Consider the following 8,873-nt stretch of genomic DNA (forward strand, 5'->3'; position numbering starts at 1 on the left):
AAGTATGGTTTTTATCAGCAAAATCGTAACAGCTAAAAATAGAATTTTCCGGCCATTGTTTAGCCACTCCGATGACTGTAACGGCGTTTTCCGACGACGGAGAGCTGATGGGTTTGTAGATAGGTGAGAGACAGTTCCGTGGTCGCTTGAATCACTCAATTTTACGTTCGTTTGATATGGTTTTGGCCGCTTGAACTAACTAAACCTCAAATGTACGTTTTTGTTAAAAATGTTTACTTTTCGTGTACGGATTTGCATGAAAATTGGTAGAGTGATAGAATGGGCCATGATTATTGATAAAGAAATGAACTTGCTAGTAAACAGGTTAGTTGGTTCATTTAGGGTAAAACGAGTAGTGTTCGGTTCGTGAAACGGACGGGTAAACGAAGTCGGTTTTGCATGAAACTTGGTAGGATAGTAAATCAGACCTTATTATATGAGAAAAATGTAAACTTGAGTATAAACAAGTTGTTTGGAATAAAACGTGACAAACGGGTAACGTTTGAACCAAGTTAATGCAAAGAAATAATATGGTTAAATTCCAAGGATCATTTATTATGCAAGACGAACAAAACGAGTCAAAAAGAAGGATGGAAAATGATGGGAATAAAATCATATTCAAATGAAAAGTAGTCGAATCGAGTGGGAAAAGTAATCTAATCGAATGAGAAAAGTAAGCAAATCGAATAGGCAAAGTAATATAATCGAATAAGCAAAGTAATCGAATCGAATGGGCAAAGTAATCGAATCGAATTCTATTTAATTAGAATCTTCCATTCGATTAGAATATGTCATTCGATTAGAATGATTATTCGATTATGCGATTAGAACTGTCATTCGATCAGAATTGTGATTGATTATAATGGTGATTCAATAAGAATGACGATTCGATTAGATGATATTGTTAGAGGTAGTTAATTGATACTTATAATTATTACACAGTTAGCCGTGCACAGCTAAGGAAAGGTATTACAGTTAACTCTGAGAAACATAGGACACATGTGAGTTTTTAGCCCCACTTCCTTGTTATGTTTTCGGGGATGCGTGCATACTCGATGTGACTTGTTAATGCACTTACCTTAAGTAGTAAGTATACGACCTGTGATTGTTTTATGTATGGTGTATGAATGATATATGAATGCTATAGAAAAGATTGAGAGTATGTATCAAAGTTTATATATATAAATATAAAGAAATGTATGGTATGGTTGTATGGTTATTCGATGCATAAGGGAACTGGACCGTAATAATATTCGAGGCAGAAGGGAACCGTATCCTAATAATATTTGTGGCAGAAGGGAACCAGACCCTAATAATATCCGAGGAAAAAGGGAACCGGACCCTAATAATATTCGAGGCGGAAGGGAACCGAACCCTAATAATATCCGAGGGAAAGGGAACCGAACCCTAATAATATTCGAAGCAGAAGGGAACCGGACCCTAATAATATTAATATCCGAGGCAGAAAGGGAATCGGCCTTAATAATACTCGAGGAAGTAAAGCAAAATGCTCTTTATAACGTAGAGATAGTTATGTATGTATTAGTAAGTATTAAAAAAAGAAAGTATGAAAGAACGAAAGTATGAAAGAATGTAAGTATGAAAGTATAAAGTATGAATTTAAAGAATGCAAGTATGAAAATATAGAAGTATGAATGTACATATGTATGAATGAAAGAAGCAGGTTAAGTATGTAATATGTATCTACGGATACGTATATATATGTATGTATGTATGTATGTATGTATGTATGTATGTATGTATGTATGTTGCCTGATTGACTAGAACTCACTCAGCATAGCTGACTTTTAGTATGCACGCAGGCAAATAAGATGAATGAGATGGCTTGAGGGGACACATGGCATGGACTAAGTTGACTAACATTTAGTGAAGAAAAGTTATGACGTTTTATGTGGCATCTGCCCTGATCCGACCCGACCCAGGTACCCGATCTCTTTCTTTTATGATTTAATATTTATTTCTACTTATATTTTACTTTTAATAATAATATATATTTTCCTTCCCGCCTCTTTCTCTCTCTTTCTTTCCGCCGTCCCGTCCCTCTCCTTCTCTCTTTCCGCCTTCTTTTCCCTCTTGTCGCCGTCCCGCCCTTACGCCTTGTTTCCCACTTTTTCTTCTAACTCTTTGCTTGTCCTTTGGTTCTTCCCGCCTAAGGTTGTCTGCGCAGCTCCACGCGCCAGACTCCTTACAAGGAAGCCTGCGTGAAGACCATCTGTTCCAGCGATACGCAAGACGAACTCTTCTCGCAGCGCGCTAAGAATTGTAATTCTTCTCGCAGCGCGCGAAGAACGGTAGTTCTTCCCGCGACGCGCTAAGGATTTGTAGTTCTTCTCGCAGCGCGCTAAGGATCGTAGTTCATCCCTCGACGCGCGAAGAATTATAGTTATTCCCGCGGCGCGCTAGGAATTTTAGTTCCTCCCGCGGCGCGCTAAGAAATGTGATTCTTCCCGCGGCGCGCTTAGAAATGTAGTTCTTTCCGCGATGCGTTAAGGTTGGTTCTGTCTGCCTTCGCGCTCGCGCTCTCTTAACCTTCTGTGTCTGCCTTCGCGCCTTAGCCTTCTCGCGCTAAACCCTTTGAGTTTTTCTTCTGTTTAACCCAGCCGTTTGCTTTTGTGATGTCTTATCTTTTGAGCTGTTGACCTAATCTGCTTTATGTCTGAAAAGTTACTTTCGGCGCAGCATGCGCACCAACCCCATTGGTTGGCAGAAAAAGTAACTGACATTATCTTTTGAGATCTGCTTTTTCCATGCTTGACCAGTACCTTTATCTGACCCGCCCATGCTTTTTACTGTTCCCTGTCAGCTTTATCTTGCCCCCTGCAGCTGCCATATCTTTTGATATCTTTTGCTTTTGGAATCTTTTGCTTGATCCTGTTAAAGATCCTTTCCCCTTTTCTAGGGATTATGTCTCCTAGGGTTTTCCTATAAATAATAATAATATTTTCATAACACTACACACACAAAACACTTAATCTCTCCTGTTCTCTTGCCCCTTGCTCTCTCTGCCGCCTCCCTCTCTGCCTCCGTCTTCCTCCCTGTTCTGTCCTGCTTTTCCGGTAATATATATATTATATATAATAATTTACTTATTAATTATGCTAACTTATAATCAAGACTTAAATCAATTCATTAAAACAATAATCTTATTTATAGGTTAACTTGTGCTTGTTTAAAGTTGGTTCTTGCTTTATCTTACACCGCATCGTTTATCAAGTGAGTAATCTCGTACCTAATCCCTTTTTGCTTTTAATGTTTTGGGATGTTCATGTGTTCATACAAACTTAGAGTCTTAAACTTGTTTATGAACTTTAGTCGCGCAGTATCCCATGTGTTGAGGACGTAGACTTGGCTGTTTATTTGTATGTGTGGATCATTAACCGTCTTGTCGGTCTATTCCGCAGTTCTCATGGTACCATTAGATGAACACGGGAGAACTATCGTTTATGATTTTCTCTTTTGTTTGCACATGCACAGTTTGTCTTGTTTGTGAGCTCAATTGTGAGCACTGGCAGTCTATGAATCTTAGAGTTGGTCCCGATCAGATTACACCCTTGTTGAAAACCAGACATACACATGTTGCGCGCAGATTTATTGTTATCTATGTATTGTATTAAACTTGATTTCTCACCAACACGCAAGTGTTTGACGTTTATTTTAACACATGTTCAGATTTGCAGTAGCTGTTTTGGAGTTCGAGGACACGTAGGGAGTTTTCTTTATTTTGGACCTAGATTAAAATGTATCAAGACAAGTTATTGTTGTTCGAATATTATGATATATTGATTTATGATGATTTATGTTATCTTGTGTTTACCTTGCGCGTGCGCGAATAAATGTATTTATTAAATATTGACACCCAAATAGTGTCACGAGTAATGAAACAATATGTGGCGCCCCGATGTATAATCCGCCCTTGGTCGGGGTGTTACAGATTGGTATCAGAGCTCGTTGACTTTAGGATAGGTGGTTAGACGTAACGGCCTAGAATACCTAAGAGTCCCTTCTCGCGCATGAGAGAAATCTCATGTTTGCACGCTTATTGTTAATTACTCGTTATTTATGAATATGCTCGCCCTTGCGCAGTGTATGATTTTATGTTTTATTTCGCGATATTTCGATTTTTGTTGAATTTCGATTTTTATTGATTTTACTCACATATTCGTTTGTTGGATTTGAAAATCCGAAAAGTCATGGTGATACATGAATAGTTGATTTTCAACTTCCATTTACGATTATGTTCTGAGGTTGGAGACTTGAAAAGTCATGGTGATACATGAATTGTCAACCTCCAATACTCATTTTCTTGTATATTTTATATTGAGGATTGAAAAGTCATGGTGATACATGAATCGTCAATCTCCAATACTCGTTTGCTCGTATATTTTAAATTGGGAATTCGGAAAGTCATGGTGATACATGAATTGTCGATTCTTGATTCGAATTTGTTACCTTTATTAAGTCTGCATTTAAAGTCATTTAATCTACTTTAACTTTTGATAGTATCTAACTCTGCGAAACCAAGCTTTATAAAGTTATACTTTGCGATAAAACCAAGATATTAACTAAAATTAAAACTTTTATAGAATGCCTCCGCTATCTCGTCGCCATCTCAAGAAGAAGGAAGCCGCGCGCAGACGCTCGCAGCAACGTTCCCAGGAAATGGCCGCCGCAATAGCCCAAGCTTTGAGCCAAAACAATACCAACACCTCTGGTTACAACATTAAGTCCTTTAACGCGGGTAACCCTCCAAAGTTCACAGGTCTTGAAGGAGCCACCGTGATGCTCCAGTGGCTTGAGAAAATAGAAAACACTTTCCTCCACACCCGATGCCCCTCAGACAGACGAACCCTGTATGCTTCCAGTGTCCTGGAATCCAGAGCGCTTACATGGTGGAATGGAGTAGCTCATGCGCGTGGCGCAGAAGCTGCTTCCAGCATGCTCTGGGAGGAATTCAAGGAAATTCTGACGCGAGAATTCTGCCCTCCCAACGAAGTTATGCGCCTGGAGGAGGAATTTTGGAATCTTAAGCAATACAGCGGTGAAGCGCGCGAGTACGCGATGGGCGCTTCCACGAGCTAAGCTTACTGGTCCCTCACCTTGTTACCCCTTCCCGCCGAGCCATAGAGAAATTCCTTGGGGGTCTCCCCATGGAAATTCAAGATTCTGTATGGGCCAGAAACCCAGTAACCCTCTCTGACGCCATCGAGTTGGCCGCTGTACTCAGCGACAACCATGTCAGAGCAGGAACCCTGTTCCTGCGGGGAACAGAAAAGACCAAGCTCACCAAGACTGCCCCTGAACCAACAGAAACCAAACCTGAACCCTCAAACCGTAACAACCTCAAGCGCAGGCGCAAGGCCTATGCGCTTACCAACCCGCCCATTGTCCAGCAACCCATCTACCAACCTCCAGTATACGCGCCTAACCCACTGTCAGCCTACCCAACACCTCCTGTAGTCCACAACTATGCCTTAACCAATCCAGCACTCCCTGCCCCGCCACCTAAGAAACCTTACACAGGAAACCACCCCTTTTGCCCAACCTGTAGACTTCACCACCCACCTCAAGTCCCATGTCGACTTTGTACCCGATGTGGCCGCGCTGGTCACCTTGCAGAAAACTGTAGAGTCCTTCTCGCCAATCCAATTGCGCCAACACCACCAGTCTACCCGCAGAACCCACAACCAACCTACCAAAACCCACGACCCAGATCGTGCTTTAACTGCGGTGATCCCAGTCATTTCCGGAACGCGTGCCCAAGGCTACAAGTTCATATTACGCAAGCAAATCCGGTGAACCAGATTTCGAACCAAGTAACGCGCGGACGAGCTTTTAACATAACCGCGCACCAAGCGCAAGCGAATAATGACGTAGTTAATGGTACATTTTTGCTTAACGGATTTTATGCTTCTATACTTTTTGATACTGGCGCCGATCGAAGTTTTATCTCTCGCGCCCTCGAGCAGAAGCTTGCGCGACCGCGCGATGACTTAAAAGAAGATTTTTCAGTTGAATTGGCAAATGGTGAAATTATTTTAATAAACTCAGTGATTAAAGATTGCACGCTTAACCTTAACGAAAACGATTTTTTGATTGACCTCATCCCTATGCCTCTTGGAAGCTTTGATGTTATCATTGGTATGGACTGGCTTTCGAAGAATCGCGCCGAAGTTATTTGCGCCAAGAAGTTGATTTGCATTCCTCGAGAAAATGGTGATCTTCATATCTACGGCGAAAAACCCTCCAGTGGTCTTAAACTTATGTCTTGCGCCGAAGCCCGAAGGCTCATGCGGAAAAGGTGTATTGCATTCTTAGCCCATGTGGTTAAACCTGCTGAAGAAAAGAAGCTTCGCGATATCCCTGTTGTGCGTGATTTTCCTGATGATCTTCCTGGTATCCCTCCCGCTCGTGAAGTCGAGTTTCGTATTGATCTTGTCCCTGGTGCTTCCCCCGTAGCTAAATCTCCTTACCGTCTTGCGCCCGCTGAGATGCAAGAATTGGCAAGCCAACTTCAAGAGTTGACTGCTAAAGGATTCATCCGCCCTAGCTCTTCGCCCTGGGGTGCTCCGGTGTTGTTCGTTAAAAAGAAAGACGGATCGTTTCGCATGTGTATCGATTACCGCGAGTTGAACAAACTCACCATTAAAAACCGGTATCCCTTACCGCGTATTGACGACCTCTTCGATCAACTCCAAGGTGCCTCTTGTTTCTCCAAGATTGATCTCCGCTCTGGCTATCACCAGTTGCGCATCCGCGATGAAGATGTTCCGAAGACTGCTTTTCGAACTCGTTATGGCCATTTTGAATTCTTGGTCATGTCCTTCGGTTTAACCAACGCACCCGCCGTTTTCATGGATCTAATGAATCGGGTGTGTAGGCCTTTCTTGGATAAATTCGTGATTGTGTTTATCGATGATGTTCTGGTGTATTCTAAGACCAAGGCCGAGCACGAGCAACATCTTCGGTTGGTGTTGCAAAAGCTTAGAGCTGAGCAACTCTATGCTAAGCTTTCCAAGTGTGAATTTTGGTCTGATGAAGTACAGTTTCTTGGCCATGTTGTCAACAAGATGGGTATTCATGTCGACCCATCCAAAATTGAAGCAATCAAGAACTGGATTACGCCATCCACTCCTTCCGAGATCCGTTCCTTTCTGGGCTTAGCTGGTTATTACCGGCGCTTCATTTCGAACTTCTCGAAGATCGCTTTGCCTTTAACAGCTCTAACGCACAAAGGTAAACCGTATATTTGGGGCTCGAAGCAAGAAGAAGCCTTTCTGACGCTCAAGCGATTGTTGTGTGAAGCTCCTGTTCTTGCGCTACCTGAGGGTAATGATGATTTTGTCGTGTATTGCGATGCATCCAACCAAGGTCTCGGTTGTGTTCTTATGCAACGTGGCAAGGTTATCGCTTACGCATCAAGGCAACTTAAGGTTCACGAAAAGAATTATACAACTCACGACCTCGAACTAGGCGCAGTTGTTTTTGCCTTGAAGATCTGGAGACACTACCTTTATGGTACTAAGTGTATCCTCTACACTGACCATAAAAGCCTTCAGCATATCTTTAATCAGAAGGAACTTAACATGAGGCAACGCCGATGGAACGAACTCATCAGCGATTACGATTGTGAGATCCGGTATCATCCTGGTAAGGCTAATGTGGTAGCCGACGTGCTCAGCCGAAAACCCTGCCAACTTAACTGTATCTTGCCGCGCACGCAGCTTCACTTCGCGCCGATCCAAAGCAACCTTGAATCGCGCATTCGTGACGCGCAGCGCGCATCCATCAGTAATGGTAACCTTCGCGCCGAGTTAGCGTGTGGCGCGGAAGCGCATTTTGTGCCCAATCTAAGTGGAATTCTCTGTTATCTTAATCGCATCTGGATTCCCTTTGATGAGAATCTTCGCGCTGATATCCTGAGTGAAGCACACAAATCTCGATATTCCGTTCATCCTGGCGCTGATAAGATGTACAAGGATTTGCGCATTACTTATTGGTGGCCCGGTATGAAAAAGGATATTGCTGTGTTCGTAGCTAAATGCCTGACTTGTTCTAAAGTAAAAGCTAAACACCAACGCCCATCTGGTTTGCTCGAACAACCAGAAATTCCTACGTGGAAATGGGAATGTGTAGCGATGGACTTTATTACCAAGTTACCTTTGACAGCAAGCAAACATGATAGCATTTGGGTAATAGTGGATCGTTTGACTAAGTCTGCTCACTTTCTGCCCATTCGTGAAAACTACCGTGTTGAGCAACTCGCGCAGCTTTATGTCAAGGAAATTGTCTGCCGCCATGGTACTCCTTTGAGCATCATATCCGATCGCGATGGCCGTTTTATATCTCGCTTTTGGAAATCTCTCCAATCTGCGCTAGGAACTCGCTTGGACATGAGTACGGCATATCATCCTCAGACTGACGGACAGTCTGAGCGAACTATTCAAACTCTTGAGGATATGCTCCGATCTTGTGTTCTTGATTTTGGAGGTAATTGGGATTCACACCTGCCTTTGATTGAGTTCTCTTATAATAACAGCTATCATTCCAGTATCGGTATGGCCCCATTTGAAGCACTTTACGGTCGTAAGTGCCGCTCCCCGATTTGTTGGAGCGAAGTGGGTGAAACTCAAATCACAGGACCCGAACTTGTTCAAGAGACAACCGATAAAATCGCCAAGATCCGTGATCATCTGCTGACTGCCAGAAGCCGACAGAAGAGTTACGCAGATCGCAGGCGAAAGCCTCTCGAATTTCAAGTTGGTGATCTTGTTCTCCTCAAAGTGTCGCCCTGGAAGGGTGTTGTCCGCTTTGGGAAGAAAGGAAAGCTTGCTCCTCGATATGTTGGACCATTT

This window comes from Bidens hawaiensis, unplaced genomic scaffold (genome assembly GCF_021521415.1).
Source record: "Bidens hawaiensis isolate Kalapana, Puna unplaced genomic scaffold, B.hawaiensis_p1.1 tig00011152_1, whole genome shotgun sequence".
Lineage (NCBI taxonomy): Eukaryota > Viridiplantae > Streptophyta > Magnoliopsida > Asterales > Asteraceae > Bidens > Bidens hawaiensis.